This window comes from Lissotriton vulgaris, chromosome 2_1 (genome assembly GCF_964263255.1).
Source record: "Lissotriton vulgaris chromosome 2_1, aLisVul1.2, whole genome shotgun sequence".
Taxonomy (NCBI): Eukaryota; Metazoa; Chordata; class Amphibia; order Caudata; family Salamandridae; genus Lissotriton; species Lissotriton vulgaris.
Genome location: NC_141687.1, coordinates 1,750,951,184 through 1,750,967,097, shown reverse-complemented (window position 1 = coordinate 1,750,967,097; position 15,914 = coordinate 1,750,951,184).

The window sequence follows — 15,914 nt, the reverse complement described above, 5'->3', positions numbered from 1 at the left end:
ACAACATTATGTAATCTGGTGGGTTAGCTTATGGACGATCCAAGGACAGGCAGCCTTCTCACCACCTGCCCACCTGACGAGCCAAGCAGCACCGTGGCAAACCACCTTTGTACTGCACCTTCTGGTGATCCCCTCCCAGGATCACCTGACCATTGGTCCCTTATACTCACGCCCCTTTCAGGGTGGAGCGTAGCTAGGCAAGCCCCCGGTTGCTCAGGCCCAAAACCGCCCGAAGGACTAACGGGGCGCCGACACAGATTCCCGGAACCTCGCATGAGGCTCCTGGGGTTAGGCTCTGGCCCCCCTATGTGCCGCACAGAGGTACCCTACTGTACCCATTTGCTTCCAGATCACCCTGTAACTCCGCCACAGCTCTGGAGGTGGCCACCGTTGCCGCCAGAGCCCCCCACCAAAACAGCTATAGTCATACCCGCACCTCTCCTGTCTAGAGCCTCCTGCAATTCTAGATGACAGTGAACAATCCCTACTGGTTATTGAAGACCCATTCTATATGGCAATAGCCCTTGATGTTAGCCTGGTTCAGCTAGTGCCTGATGCAACAAAAGGCCCTTTAGGTCTGTGAAGTTGTGCTGAGAACTAATCACCCTCTTCGGGAAAGTCACTTGCGTCAGATGACTCAGCCCAGCGCCCCTCTGAGCAGGATGGTTTCAGACACCCTGGCTCCCACTGCCTCATCTATTTGCTGCTCTTACCCAGCTGCTGTCCTTCTAGCACTGAGTGTGCCTGAACACCTGTATCGAACACCCCTGGAGTACTGCAGCCCACAGCTGGGTGACCACTCCCATATCCTGCCTGCCTACCATGACTATTAGGGCGGGAAGGGTTGTCCTTAACATGTGAACAGTCCCGAAGCTTAGAAATCATGACGCACAGGATGTTCAAAACTAGCAGTATGTGCAATGAGCAAGGCTGCCCTCCAGCTCTTACCCTGCAACCCTTGTTCCTTATGGAATTTCGCCTGCTCGGCTCCCCTTGCGGTGAAACCCCCTAGGAATCACCGCTTGGAGAATCTGTCTGATTTGAACAACGCGCGTTTTCTGCAATAGTAGCACATTTTGCTTGACATCCTATTACCCCATTTGTTAAGACGGCAGCACACTATGTTGGCTGACAGCATCCCCACCAAGCATGGCTAATCTAGGTGCTATGCGGGGTTTGTGAGCTAACCGCTGCTAGGTCATCTCCCCTTGGTTCTATGGTGCACTTACTTCCCCCCGTTTGACCAGATAATTGCACAGACCCCATTGGGTGCTACCCTGGTGAACACCTTAATGTTGTGAAATCAAGTTTGACCCTGTATGTACTATGCCCGCTATTGGCCACACCTCACCCTTTCATGCAGTGAAAACTTCTGCAGAGCACCTCGCTTAACTGCCGTTGGATCACAGATGCCAATACACGCTAACCATCTCTGACCCTGGACGCTTAAACTCGTAAAAGTGCGGAATCACAGATTTTCAGTCTCATATCAGCTACTGGACACTTCAGTGGATCAGCTGGGTGACACTTTGAAATGGTTGATATACCCTAGTACGATCAACCTCACTCTGCACCTTTTTAATAATACCAGCCGAGGACATAATAAATAATTTTTTTCCTACGCGCCAGGTATTTTTTAACTCACTTTTTCACCTCACCTCACTCACACTCTTCCCTAAAACACACACCCTCACATAGCTCACTACTAAGTGCTCCTACGCAGCCGTTAGTCGTAGCATGCCGCATCCCATAGAGGGATGCGAAGGCCCCAATGATGAAGCATGACACCAAGGGGCCTGTTGGTGTGTGAGGGGCATTTAAACAACACTGTGTGCTCCCCATCACTTTAACTTGTAAACTTGGGGATTTGTAGAGCGCAATTGTTGCCCGTGGGCGTCCAAGCGCTAGGGAAATCGTAAACCTACAGTGCACAGGGAAGGGAGAAAAAGATAACGGATTTAGCAAACAGATGTGAAGAGATGGGTCTTCAATTGCTTGCGGAATATATTAAGGTTCTGGGTGGCTCTAAGATGAAGTGGTAGTGAATATGATTTTATCATCACATATAGACCTGCTGCCCAACATGGCAAAGCTGATGCTCTCTCTAGAATTAACAACTCTAGCATGGAACACACGAACAGCACACCTCCTATCATCCCAGAACATAAAATCATTGGTGCTGAAGAACATCATGCTCAATCCTTTTTGGATATTTTAAGAGAACAATATGCTCTAATCGACAAACAAGAGTGGATAAAGAATCCATTGCATACAGTCAAAGAAGGTTTATTGTTTCATGACAACCGCTTGTACATACCTTGTCCCCCTTTACATACTCAGGTATTAGACTGGTGTCACAATAGTGTACTTGCCGGACATCCAGGAGTAGCCAAGACAGTTAGTCTATGTCAGAGATGGTTTTGGTGGGATGCTATCATCAAAGACACAACGACTTTTGTGAAAGCTTGTTCAGTATGTGCTAGGCAAAAGTCTTCGCATTGCGCCCCCACAGGGTTATTGAAGATCATACCAGCTCCTCCCAAACCATGGCATACCATTAGTATGGATTTTATCACCGAACTGCCAAGTAGTAAAGGGTACAATACCATATTGGTAGTGGTGGACATGCTGTCCAAAATGGCTCATTTTGTTCCACTTAAAAAGATACCAACATCACAAGAATTAGTACACATTTTCCTAGAGCAGGTAATACGTCTACATTGTACTCCAGCAGTAATATTTTCAGATACAGGTCCTCAATTTGTTTCCAAATTCTGAAGAGGAGTCTGTTCAGTGTTACAAATGGATCATAGATTGTCCACTGCCTACCATCCTCAAACAGATGGTCAAACGGAAAGGACTAATCAAACACTAGAACAGTATTTACGTTGTCTATTGACCAATTTATCATCCACTTGGTTGGAAGCATTACCTTTGGCAGAATTTGCTAATAACAATTCAACACATTCAGCCATAGGAGTGTCCCCTTTTTATTTCAATCATGGTCAACATCCTGGGTTCCTTCCTATTCCCTTCCCTACCGAGCTTGACAAAATACCTGCATTGAAGGAGCATCATCAACACATAAAGGTTGTATGGGAAAAGGCCATTCAAGAACTGAACAAAGCCAAAGAAAATATGAAGTATCAAGCAGGTACACATCGCAGAGAGGAACCTCAGTATAATGTAGGGGGAAAAGTATGGTTATCCACCAAGAATCTCAGACTCCCCGGGTCCAAGAAATTACAGCCTCGCTTCATAGGTCCCTATCCCATTCTTAAAGTCATAACCCCAGTGACTCTCAAATTGCAGTTACCACCACACATCAAAATTCACCCTGTGTTTCATTGTTCCCTTCTTAAGAAATACATTCCCCCTTTGACCCCTGAACCACCACCTCCTCCTGTAGTGATCGAAGGCGAAGAAGAGTTTGAGGTACAACAGATCCTAGACTCTAGAAGGTATAGAGGCAAACTCCAATACCTTATAGATTGGGTGGGATATCCCCCAGAAGACAGAACCTGGGAACCTGCTGAGGATGTACATGCTCCTAGACTGATCAGGAGGTTCCATAGATTACATCAGAGGAAACCTGGCCCCGGCCCCGGGAGGGGGGTTTTGAGGGGGAGAACTGTTAGGGGTGGTCGGATTTGACCCCATTCATAAGTGTTCAATATAGATTCCACAGGGCGTAGAATGCTCAGTTCTATAAACCTTCTTGTGTCCCTGTGAGACTTTTGTACCTTTCCCTAAAACCTCTTACTGGGTAAGTCATGGTATTTTGAGACGCTCCCTAGGTAGCTGAAAAGGGAAGCTTACCCGTGAATCATTGCTTGGCTTACTGTTTGGTTAGTGACCACGCCCCCTCTACTCAGCGTTCTGCTCCGTGAGGTTCCCGTAGTGTTCTGAGATCCTGCTTTGCCCTATTGATCCCGTTTGTGCTCTTTTCCAGCTCCTGAGATTTCCGCCTTTGGGTCACGGTATTTTCTGTTCCTGGTCTGTGTCCTGCCTGTTGTTTTTCCTCCCGCCCTGCTCCGTTACCTTTCCTCTTCTTGGCACGCCCTTCCCCGGTGCCAAGCGTCCCCTTCCGCCTGGATTCCCCGCCTGCCCTTCTCTCCTCTTTGGTGTCAGTTCCTTGCTGGCAATTCATCTCAGTGTTTTGGCTCCGCGGTCACTCTTGTGATCGGAGGGTATTTTGTGTATGTTTGTTGTTTGCGCTCCACTCCGTCTTAAGTTTACGAGTGGAGCGTGTCTGGTCTATCGAGTCTTGTTGTAGTTACGCCCACTCCGTTCTGCTCTTCAGTTACTAGTCAGACGGGGTGTGTCTATTGTCCGTGTTTCATGTTGTATGTTCCCTTCCTCCGCTTTGTCTTAAGCTTATGAGCCGGAAGAGGGGATTGTCTGTGTTATATGTTTGTTACTCGCTCCACGCTGTCTTAAGTTTATGCGCTGGAAGTGGGAATTTCAGTATCACTTTGTCTTTAGCTTTATAAGTGATACTAGTGTCATCAGCTGCACTTGTGGCCCCCAGTCCTGCTCTGTCTTCAGTTTATGAGTAGGACTGGAATTGGGTGCATTCTACTTTGGAGATATCCTTGCTAGTTGTCCCCCAGGTTCTCTGCTGAATCTCCTGGTTCTTGCCTGGACTTCTAGCTTAAAGCCCTGACACTCACCTGTGAGGTAAGTGGAATGTTATGTTGAACACTTGTGTATCAGCCCTGTAAAGTACTGGTGAGGTTAGTATTGTTGTACATTTATTTTCCAGTCTCCTGCCATCAAGACTGCAGCTACGTCACCTTGCTAGGGGAGAGTGGTATACTCCCTGGGAAAATTCCCCCCACACTTTTTGGTAGCAGCTGCCTTGTAGCGAAGTTATACCTTCTCGCTTTGGTAGTTGTTGTCTGGAAGTGTGTGGGACATTCATCTTTGCTCCTGTGGACAAACAGCCTCCTCTCCCGAGGGGGATCCTTGACACCGAGTTCTTGGTCTAGGTGTAAATCCTTTCAGTAGGTTTTGAGCAAATAATGCTCAAATACTTTGTACATCTAGGGACGTGGAGCCTACGCAAATCCGACAGATCTCCAGCTGGGATCGTACTGCCTGCTATCACCTCAACCAGCAACTGGTAGCAGCCAACTAAAGGCGTGGACTCAGTCCCAAGTGCTAACAAAGTTAAAAAGAAACACATAAGGGGCAGGGCAACGATACCTGACCCCCTTCGCCTAGTAGTGGGGTCCCAGAGGGACACCATCTGAGGCCAAAAACTTTTTTTGTTTAAATGTTGCCATGAATTGGCCCCAGATCCAGGAATATGTGGCACAATTCCAAAAGAGAAACAAGCGTGGGCTCCTGGGCTTGTTTTTTTAATTCCCCGGTGTTGGCCAAGGCCAGGCAGGATGAGGTGTTTATTTTAGGGGGAAGGGGGCACATGGGCCCCCTTCCCAAGCCAATTTTGGCACCAGGGACTCCATCCCCAAGGCCTGACATATTTCTCAGGGGGAAGGGAGGCACACAATTCCCCCTCCCCAAGTTATTTTCTGGACCAGGGCTCCATCACCCAGGGCCAACAAAATTTTTAAGAGGAAGAGGGCCTTGGGCCCCTAAAGGCCCTGGGGACCGCATCCCCTGCAACCACTAAACTCTTGAATCAGGAAGGGGACCGCATGGCCCCTCTCACTGAGCCATTAATGGCTCCGGGGATCACATTCCCTGGGGCCGACTCACTACCTATGCCCCGGGGACCCCACCCCAGGACATAGCGGTGTGCAAGACCACACTGGTGCAAGCAGTGTGTTTGCTCCTACTTGGTGGGTGCATTTTCAAAACTTCTGCCAAGCGGGAGCAAACAGGGGCCTAAAAAATGGCTTGGCAAGGGAGACCGCACAGCCCCTTCCCTTATATTTTAAGTGGTAGCCTTGGAGGATGGGCTTCAAAGGGCCTAATAAGGCTCAGTGAGGGGGGCCACATGGCCCAACTGCACTTTAATTAAAAAAAACAACTCTTGGGGATGGTGTCCCCAGGGGCGCACGACCCCCTCCCCATTATTTTAAGTAGTAACCCTGAGGATGGGTTTCCCAGGACCTAATATGGCTCAGGGAGGGGGTAATGTGCCCCCCTCTCCACTTTAATTAAAAAAAATAGCCCTGGGGAATGGGGTCCTTCGTGCCTAAAAAAATGTTTTGGGGAGCCCTGGGGGATGGGGGTCCCCAGGGCCTAAAAACTGCTTGGGAGGGGGGCCAAGCAGCCTATCTCCCCTATATATTAAGTAGCGGCCCTTGGGGATGTAGTCACTGAGGTCTAATAAGGCTTTGGGAACTGGGAGCTACATGCCCACCCTCCTCTTTAGTTAAAATAAAATGAACCTGGGGATGGAATCCCCGAGTTCTAATATGGCTCGGGCGGTGGACCGCAGGACCCTTTAAAATAGCATGACCCTTAAAAATAGATAAGGCCCTGGGGGGTAGGGACCCCAGGGTCTAATGAGGCTCAGGGAGGTGAGCCTCGTAGCCCCCTCCCTTTTAAAATGTATATGGCCCTGGGGATAGGGTCTTCAGGGCAATAATAGGTATGGTGAAGGGCCCCTCCCCTTAAAAAAAAAAAGGACCTGGGAGAAGGGCTCCCCAGGGCCAGGTGCTGTGGCCATCCCCTTAATGCACACAGCCAAAGGCTGTGTACAGCGTGAGGGTTGCCTGCATGCAGGGGTTTGGATTTACATATGGTAAATAAATATTACTTTGTGAAAAAAAGAACGCTACAAATTCACAATAAAAAGCAAAGTTTAAAGTAACATTATAGTTAGGTGAAATGTTCAGTAACAATGCAACCTTTTAAACTCTATAAACCACTGAAATTCGACAGTTATAGTTATCTCAAGTAACTTTAACTCATGCCCTTGTCATGCACTGTTACTTACCCCACATATTACATGAATCATGACATTTGTAGGACATCATAGATAATATCTGTGCAACATTTGCAGTGATATTTTTGATAAGAAAACTGTGCATGGCAGAGGAATGAGTGTTAGTTACCTTAGGGCACGAGCTATAATTACTTGAGTTAACTATAACTGGTGAATTTCAGTCGTTTTTAGAGTTTAAAATGTTACCTGATTACTGAACATTTCACTAGGGGTGGGCGGTGAACTTTGCTCCGTTGGTGGAATTCCTGAAGTTTTGCCCACTCCACTCTCTGCCTGGATCGTGGAGTTTTCGTTCTCACGTGTCTATGCCTTGTCACTCAAGACACCCCCAATATGCAAATATATTACCCTCAAACAGAAACTGGGAGTCCTCCTGTTCAGAATCGATGACACGGCCACAGGAGGTGCAAATAAACTTGAACAGCTACAACACGGAGCTATGTCGGCCCTACAAGGAGAGCCCGGCCTGCAAGACTTGTAAGTGTAGCGACAAGTGCCAGTTCGTGCACAGCATGACGGTCCACCCCAAGTACAAAACGGAGCTGTGCTGCACCTTCCACCCTGTGGGGTTCTGCCCCTAAAAGCCTCGCTGCCACTTCATCCACAGTGCTGAGGATTCACATCAGGCCATACCCGCCTCTCCCTCCTACAGGGACCTCAACAGCACAGCACCCAGCAGAGGGGCCAAGCAAGCAGCTGCACCTACGGCACAGCCTCACCTTCTCCGGCTTCCCAGTGCTGTGCAGGCTGGGTCCAAGCCGGTCGATCCCCACACGCCACCTCCCCAGCTATTATAGCTCTAAGCAAGGGAGCTATAGCTGCTCTCTGCCAATAATGCTGTTGGCTTCTCTGTGGACCACCACGAGCTGTCCAACCTGCTCTCCCTGCTGGCCGTCCATTCAAGACACAAAACCTGCACGAGCATCAACGCCAATAACAGCAGCTCCCTGGGGGCAGCCTTCTGCCCCAGGATAAACAGTAAGTGCACCACAGATAAAATCACAAGCTTAGTGCTCGAGTATTCATTTATTTGCTGGTAACTCCTGGACGCGGGGATACCCCAGAAAGAAAGTGCTCCCGTTGAAAGACAGCTTAATTACAGGGTGGCCTTCCATGTTTAGGACTGTGGCAAATCGGCCATAAGAATAATAATTAGAGGCGACGGAACTATACAGAATCTTGCTGAGTTTTTATGTAGCTACACCCAATTCTGCAGAATAAAACTCCCTGAGTTCTGCCCACCTCTACATTCCACCTATCTATAAAATTACTTTAACCATTGTTTTTTTAGTGAATAGATAGATAGATAGATAGATATTTTCAATGAAAAACAAAGGTTAAAGGTAAGTTATAGTTATTTATTTCCATACAAACCATATTTAAATTACACAAACATTAGAAATTCAAAGGTTTTTCAGCTGGAATTATGTGGTGCCTGTATCTGGCCCGCGTTCCATCGCAGTTGGCCTGAACATGTGACTTTCACCCGGTCTTGCATGCCCAGAAAACCGTGAGTAGCGCTTTAACTTTGTAAGCTCTATACTTACCTCAGATCTTTGTAATTGCATTCCTCTGGTTCTACAGATTGGATTTTTGACATTTTATGTAAAATAATGTATTACATTTACTCTGTTTTTCTAAATTGGTATGGGATTTTTTGTGTTGTATTTTCACTTTATTTCTATTAGTGTGTTGCATAAGTACTTTGCACATTTCCTCTAAGTAAAGCTTATATTTGTTTGTGCCAAGCTAACAGTGAGTTAAGCACAGGTTATTTTAGGGACTTATTGTGGTTCACCCTGACAAGGATTGTGGCTGTTGCTTATAACTTAAATTTAGAATTTACACACCACCTTCTAATTATTATAAGTTGCTTCTCTCCGTACACAGTGTTCTCTTCTCACTCACCATACTACATTAAGGGGCAGATTTACAAGCCCTTTACGCCGCTTTTGCGTCACTTTTAACATGGGAAAAGTGATGCAAAAGTGGAGCAAAGGGGCTTGTAGATCTGCCCCTAAGTATCTTAGCTAATCCTATACTTAAAGACCTTTCTGTATAAATGGCAAAAACCGTCCCTTTCTAGCTCGGCATGGAAGGCACTTTGCTACTTCTATATTTAAACCTTTGCTAGTAAAGCAAACATTAGAGTTGAGCAAATTTAGAATGTTGCTGGTGTTGTGGGTAAGCTCTGTATTGGAGCTGCTCTCCACCTAAACTTGGGAATCCAGAGTTCTCTGCTTCTTTTTTGTATAATGTCACTCTAAGCCTGAAAGGGTGTTGGTTTGACTTATACCGGGTGCTCCCTTGAGTCTGGACAAAGTTAAACCTCTCCGAAGAGCTGTTATGACAATGAAATCCGTGTCAGGGATGGCTTTTATTAATTCCAGGTTAGCTTGGATGGTATTTTACCAATATAACGTTGTAATACTGTACCTGGAGTGGTAAAAGGCTTTTGTCATTGTACAACTCTGCATGAATGGTACTGTCCTAATCCTATCCTTAAAAACTTTGCTAGAAAAACAGATATTTGAAGGGAGCAAATTTAGAGTGTTGCTGGTGTTGTAGGGTGCTCTATATAGGTGCTGTGAGTCACTTTAAGACTGAAAGGGTATTGTTTCGAAATATATATAGATATAAATGTAAATATACATATATGTAGATATAGATATAAATGTATATATTACCTACTGGCAGTCGCCAGTAGGTATTTATAGTTAGGACCTATTATCCATAGGAAAACCGCAACATTCTGTTGGCAATAACTTTGGCTTCGATTGATGAATCTTCTTGAATTTTTCCAAACTTTTGGCCAGCTCAGTTCCGCTCCTGCCCTGAAAGTTTGGGGGTGATTGATCAAGCGGGGGCCGAGAAAAAAGGGGAGTCCCAAAACATGTTTTTCCCATGCAATTTCCCAGAGGACCTTTAGCCACGGCTACAGCTGGAACGGCTGAACAGAATTACACCAAATTTGGCAGAGAGGTAGTCCTCAGTTCCGACTTGTGCCTTTTGCTTATATGGTTTCAATCTGTTCAGTCGTTCCTGAGAAAATTATGGTTAAAATCATTTATATATCTATGGGAACGGTGGATCCGTGGATTGTGCCAGGATTGGCATCGTAGCATAAGCGCACCGTCCTGATCACGCGCTCAATGTTAATTGGCTGCCAAGCGGTTGTAAACATTCGAAACTAGGAACTGTTGGCAGCCATTTTATTCCTCGGTCAGTAGCGGCTGGTGACATATGAAAGCAGTGAGGTGTACATTTTTGTGCCGTACTGCACTATGGCAAGGGAAGGTTTTTAGATACTAAGCCAGAGCTGAAAGTGTACATGCCAGTAGCATCATTTTACCATGGGCTTTAGGATAGTGAGTTCTGACCTATTTTTATCAAAATATTATATCCAGTGTTGGGCAGACCACACTTCTGTTTTTTCAAGCAGTGTCAATAAGAGGCGTTAGGGTCTCTCCGTTGAAAGCCGCCCAATCCATGAACCTCAGAAGAGCCGAAGCCCTAGCCATACCTTGATGGGATGTGAAAGAGTGCCTCGGTGATCACAACAGCGGTCTGTGGCTTCCATTTAACCTCTTAAATCTCTAGCCAGATTTAAAGGCGAGCATCCACATATTGTTTGAGCATGAGTAAGATGGAGTATGTGTGAGTACGGCTAACATGCAGAACACAAAGCATGAGTACAATAAGCACATGGAGGGTCAAAGAGTGAAAAACGTGGGCATGCTCAGGGAAAGGTCAAAGAAGCGGACAAGAAAATACATGGCAGATACAGTTCTCATCCACAAAGGAACTACCTGTGTTTGCCCTGTAAGAATGAGTCCAGTTTTCACAGGATATGTGCGTTTGATTGATTTAACTATATGAAATGATGCATTCAAACACTTAACTTCACAATTGTCCTAAACTTTAATATGCTTTAAGGGCATATTTAGCACATGCCACACGACACGTCATCGATACATTTAAATACACCAATCAAGGCACACTTGTGCTTATTAACTAAAAGGGAAGGCTTGTGAAAAACGAATCCGTAGTAAATTACACACGTGTAAGTGTAACACATACAAAGCTATTGCCTCAGCTAATCTGCTGCGTGTCAGCTTTCCCCACCTGCCCTTCATGCACCGATTGAGCATTTGAGGTCGTCTTTTTCAGGGCACTCAGTCAAGACTACTTTCTGAGACGCCAGTAGGATACAAAATACCATTGAATATATTTTCTATAACGTTGCAATGATGTGCACACTTAACTTACCTTCCTTCCCGCCTTCAAGTTCAACTTCCGACTCCCCGATTCCCGCCGTCTTGTTCTTGAATTGATTCCCATGGTGCTCGTCCTCGTCACTCTCACGCAGGAAGGCTGCAGGCAGCCTCCCTCCCCTCCCACAGCACAGTGCTGTGATTGGTTCGGCCGGCTGACCCAACACCACGTCATTTCTCTGTATGCTGCAGCATACAGAGAACAGGGAGAGTGGGAGGGGTTACTCAAGGGCAGGGGGGAGCGGCTTGCCCGCTGTCATTAATACAGTTAATACTGTCTGTTTGGACAGCCTCTCAGGCTGCCCAAACAGACAGTATTAACAACAGTGGGAAAGCCACTCCCCCCTGCCCTCGAGTAACGCCGCCCACTCTCTTAACCAGGAACTTCTGCTTTCTCGCCGTGCGAGAAGGCAGAAACAAATGGTAGGTATTCTACTATTTGCTTCTGCCTTCTCGCACGGCGAGAAAGCAGTGGGCGGCGCCCAAACCCCCCATGGAGGATCTGCCACTGTCCACGGTATAAGCAAGACTGAAGAAGTCTGTGAAATATATGTGCAAAACGTGAAAAGGGGACAGGGTAGACACACCCTGACCCCCTAGGCCTGCTCAAGGGGTCCCACAAGGACCTCTAGTGCAAAAAGAGAGATTTTTTTTTTTTAAATCGTGGGATGCGCGTAGGATCCGCGCATTTCACCGCCGAAAAAAAAAAAACCAAAGCGTAGGCTCCTGCTGTTTAAAGGTTATTTGCCCCGGGGGGGCCAAATCCCGGGGGCTTTTTCAAAAAATAGTGCGGGGGAGGTTTTCAATCCCCCCACACTGCCCCGGGGACCGCCACCACAGGGCTCTAAGTTAATATATGTGGGGGGGCTCACGGGGCCCCCCCTCGAAGCCCCAGGATCGCCACTCTCCAGAGCTTGGGGATCGCCACTCCCCAGGGCTTGTTAAAAAGGATGGCCCTAGTCCCGGGATCGTCACACCCTGGGGCTTCAAAACATTAATTATGGGGGGCTCTGAGGCCCCCAGCCCCGGGGACCACTACCCCAGGGCTTCTTTACTGTGTGGGAGGGGGGGCTGCATGGCCCACCTCCTGGAACCCAAGATGGCCCTGGGGACCGCCACCCCCCAGGTTCGGCTCCTGCAGTGTCCCGTGGTGCCCACCTCCACGACACTGACGTTTGCAATGGCAGGGCGGGAGCCTCGTGGCTATTTGGAAGAGAGAGCATGAAACCTACTCTCTCTTCCAAATAGGAAAGCAGATTGCTTTTCCTCAGGGGGAGCGTCATGTTAGCTGCTCTCCATGAGGAAAAGCAATGCCGGCTTCTGAAGGACTCCGGGATCCGGCTGGGACCGTGGGGGCATTGGGGCTTCCCCACGGTCTCCAATGTATTATATAAGCCCCGGGGGATGGGTTCACAGGGGATAATAAAAATTACTGATAGGGCTAATTTTTTTATATCGTAAAATTAGAAGTCGCACACCCAGCGCGGTGCTCAGTGCGGCCTCTGGTGTGCATGCGTTGGGTGCAGGACTCTAAGCCAAAAACAAATAATATTTTTCAGGTATACTTCAAGCTTATGCGTTTAGTTGTTATAACAAGCAGGAATGAACACTGGTACTGCGAGGCAAGTGAACATAAGCCACACGGGAATGCAACAGTGTGTGGGAGGGACAGGACAAGTACATAAAATGTCTTCCAGGTGACAGAGCATGACGTTCCTCAAGATGAGACCTAAAAAGGGTCGGAGAGTCGTACAGATAAATCTGCACTAAAATCCAAGAGCAAAAACAGAATTCAAAGAGGGTGGTCATAGTACCATCATGGCAACTGTTCCCCCCCTCCCCTTATCATGCACCCCTCAAATAATTACACACCACACAAGTTTTAGACTTGGGAAAAACTGCTGCAGGTTTATTACATACAACGTTATGTAATCTGGTGGGTTAGCTTATGGACGATCCAAGGGCAGGCAGCCTTCTCGCCACATGCAGCACCGTGGCGAACCACCTTTGTACTGCACCTTCTGGTGTTTCCCTCCCAGGATCACCTGACCATTGGTCCCTTATACTCACGCCCCTGTCGGGGCGGAGCGTAGCTGGGCAAGCCCCCGGTTGCTCAGGCCCACAACCGCCCGAAGGACTAATGGGGTGCCGACACAGATTCCCGGAACCTCACATGAGGCTCCTGGGGTTAGGCTCTGGCACCCCTATGTGCCACGCAGAGGTACCCTTCTGTACCCATTTGCTTCCAGATCGCCCTGTAACTCCGCCTGCAACGAAAAAATTGAAAATTACAAAGTTCTTGCCATTTCTCCCTATGCCAATACACTGGGTAAGCGGTAGGGTGACAGACAGCGTGTCCAGATCCTGAGGCATCCGCGGCGTGTCCGGAGCAGCAAAGAGGCTGAAAAAATGGAGAGGGGCTCATATGTACCCCTCACCCTGCCTGGCGCCCCGGACATGACGTGGACGCCCGCGGCCTCGGTGGGGACTCCCCCCCAGATCCTGCCCCCTTAGGGGAGAAGCCCGATGACACTACAGGGCCGCCCTCCTGAGTGGCCCCCTGCGGTAGCCTCGGGCAGCCGCATAGTACCATCATGACAACTGTACCCCTTATCATGCATCCCGCAAATAATTACACACCACACAAGTTTTAGACTTGAGAAAAACTGCTGCAGATTTATCACATACAACATTATGTAATCTGGTGGGTTAGCTTATGGACGATCCAAGGACAGGCAGCCTTCTCACCACCTGCCCACCTGACGAGCCAAGCAGCACCGTGGCAAACCTACTTTATACTGCACCTTCTGGTGATCCCCTCCCAGGATCACCTGACCATTGGTCCCTTATACTCACGCCCCTTTCAGGGTGGAGCGTAGCTAGGCAAGCCCCCGGTTGCTCAGGCCCAAAACCGCCCGAAGGACTAACGGGGCGCCGACACAGATTCCCGGAACCTCGCATGAGGCTCCTGGGGTTAGGCTCTGGCCCCCCTATGTGCCGCACAGAGGTACCCTACTGTACCCATTTGCTTCCAGATCACCCTGTAACTCCGCCACAGCTCTGGAGGTGGCCACCGTTGCCGCCAGAGCCCCCCACCAAAACAGCTATAGTCATACCCGCACCTCTCCTGTCTAGAGCCTCCTGCAATTCTAGATGACAGTGAACAATCCCTACTGGTTATTGAAGACCCATTCTATATGGCAATAGCCCTTGATGTTAGCCTGGTTCAGCTAGTGCCTGATGCAACAAAAGGCCCTTTAGGTCTGTGAAGTTGTGCTGAGAACTAATCACCCTCTTCGGGAAAGTCACTTGCGTCAGATGACTCAGCCCAGCGCCCCTCTGAGCAGGATGGTTTCAGACACCCTGGCTCCCACTGCCTCATCTATTTGCTGCTCTTACCCAGCTGCTGTCCTTCTAGCACTGAGTGTGCCTGAACACCTGTATCGAACACCCCTGGAGTACTGCAGCCCACAGCTGGGTGACCACTCCCATATCCTGCCTGCCTACCATGACTATTAGGGCGGGAAGGGTTGTCCTTAACATGTGAACAGTCCCGAAGCTTAGAAATCATGACGCACAGGATGTTCAAAACTAGCAGTATGTGCAATGAGCAAGGCTGCCCTCCAGCTCTTACCCTGCAACCCTTGTTCCTTATGGAATTTCGCCTGCTCGGCTCCCCTTGCGGTGAAACCCCCTAGGAATCACCGCTTGGAGAATCTGTCTGATTTGAACAACGCGCGTTTTCTGCAATAGTAGCACATTTTGCTCGACATCCTATTACCCCATTTGTTAAGACGGCAGCACACTATGTTGGCTGACAGCATCCCCACCAAGCATGGCTAATCTAGGTGCTATGCGGGGTTTGTGAGCTAACCGCTGCTAGGTCATCTCCCCTTGGTTCTATGGTGCACTTACTTCCCCCCGTTTGACCAGATAATTGCACAGACCCCATTGGGTGCTACCCTGGTGAACACCTTAATGTTGTGAAATCAAGTTTGACCCTGTATGTACTATGCCCGCTATTGGCCACACCTCACCCTTTCATGCAGTGAAAACTTCTGCAGAGCACCTCGCTTAACTGCCGTTGGATCACAGATGCCAATACACGCTAACCATCTCTGACCCTGGACGCTTAAACTCGTAAAAGTGCGGAATCCCAGATTTTCAGTCTCATATCAGCTACTGGACACTTCAGTGGATCAGCTGGGTGACACTTTGAAATGGTTGATATACCCTAGTACGATCAACCTCACTCTGCACCTTTTTAATAATACCAGCCGAGGACATAATAAATAATTTTTTTCCTACGCGCCAGGTATTTTTTAACTCACTTTTTCACCTCACCTCACTCACACTCTTCCCTAAAACACACACCCTCACATAGCTCACTACTAAGTGCTCCTACGCAGCCGTTAGTCGTAGCATGCCGCATCCCATAGAGGGATGCGAAGGCCCCAATGATGAAGCATGACACCAAGGGGCCTGTTGGTGTGTGAGGGGCATTTAAACAACACTGTGTGCTCCCCATCACTTTAACTTGTAAACTTGGGGATTTGTAGAGCGCAATTGTTGCCCGTGGGCGTCCAAGCGCTAGGGAAATCGTAAACCTACAGTGCACAGGGAAGGGAGAAAAAGATAACGGATTTAGCAAACAGATGTGAAGAGATGGGTCTTCAATTGCTTGCGGAATATATTAAGGTTCTGGGTGGCTCTAAGAT